The sequence below is a fragment of the Zophobas morio genome, unplaced genomic scaffold (genome assembly GCF_036711695.1).
Source record: "Zophobas morio isolate AGI-343-1 ecotype UQ-CSIRO unplaced genomic scaffold, CSIRO_AGI_Zmor_V1 ptg000031l, whole genome shotgun sequence".
Lineage (NCBI taxonomy): Eukaryota > Metazoa > Arthropoda > Insecta > Coleoptera > Tenebrionidae > Zophobas > Zophobas morio.
Genome location: NW_026972136.1, coordinates 3,715,672 through 3,716,875, shown reverse-complemented (window position 1 = coordinate 3,716,875; position 1,204 = coordinate 3,715,672). Strand labels below are relative to the sequence as shown.

The following is a 1,204-nucleotide window of genomic DNA, read 5'->3' as shown; positions in this document are numbered from 1 at the left end:
TGATACTCAGAATTTTAAAAATAAACGTTTCATCAACACATATTTTTCGCGCAAAATAAATTAGAAACACTTACTTAGTGATCAATCATCATTAATTAATACTTAATTATTTCGAAAATTCATTACGAAGCTACTGACAGAATAAAAAAAGAAAATAACAGTATATTTGACAAATAAGTTACATGTGCCGCGGAAAACAGTGCACTGACAAATAAGATTCCAACGGGGGCGTAGCTCAGATGGTAGAGCGCTCGCTTAGCATGCGAGAGGTACCGGGATCGATGCCCGGCGCCTCCACAACTTTTTTTTCTCGGATTCACTATTAATTCTGTTTTATTATTGACAGCAGTATATTGTTATGTCATACTAATTATTTTATTTTTTTTTGTCGTTTTTGTTCATTATTTTGATTCGTTAATTGCTGTGACAGTACTGAATTAAATTAATGGTGTTTCAAATTGCATTAATTCGGTAAATAGATTTGAATAATAAACAATAAATTTACGGCATTCAAACATGTTGATGTAATTTATTGCGAACTAATTTTTATTTTTAAAATAATGGGAATCTGGCGATTTCAAACGGACGATTCAAGATTAAACACAAGGTTCTCGTATTGCCAGATTCACCGATAAGAGAACACGTGTTTCTGATAAAGTACATGTACTTATAACGATTCTCTGTGCTTCGAAGCAGTGTAGCTAATATTTTATTAATCCCCAAGGAGAAATTTATATTTCAAAATAAGACCTTCAGAAATTCGACTGCAGTGTTTCTCTCAATTATTATTTAAAAATGCGCGTCGTAACGTTGGATTTTTTTAAAATTCATCTACTTACTTTTAATACCAAACAGAACTGGTACAAATTTTTCTTTCTCCACGTTCTTATATTATTGCCTTATATTTCACACTGATAAAAATTCCCACGCACCAGTCGCAATTTTTTTCTTTATCCCTAGTCCCGCAGGTCTTAGAGGGATTTTCTCCACGTCTTACAAATATACAAACTCTCTTGTTACTGTTAGTGTAAAACCCGACGCAACGCAATGTTCCAGAAATGATATAGCAGTGATTTGTAACCCAGTTTGACTTACACCCCTCCCAAAACTTGATGACGTCATTTCATTCGCTTTCTGCCAAGCTTCCAGATCGATATTGATAGCGCTCTTCTTATTTGCGTTTTATGATCGAATTTACGCCGCG

The 1,204-nt window shown here is 33.9% G+C and overlaps 1 non-coding gene across 1 annotated transcript; it reads left to right on the top strand.

Annotated features, from left to right (window-relative positions):
* The first annotated feature begins 224 nt into the window (after positions 1–224).
* On the top strand, positions 225–297 carry Trnaa-agc (transfer RNA alanine (anticodon AGC)). The gene has a single exon. It is a non-coding gene; the product is annotated as a tRNA-Ala (tRNA).
* The last annotated feature ends 907 nt before the right edge of the window (positions 298–1,204 follow it).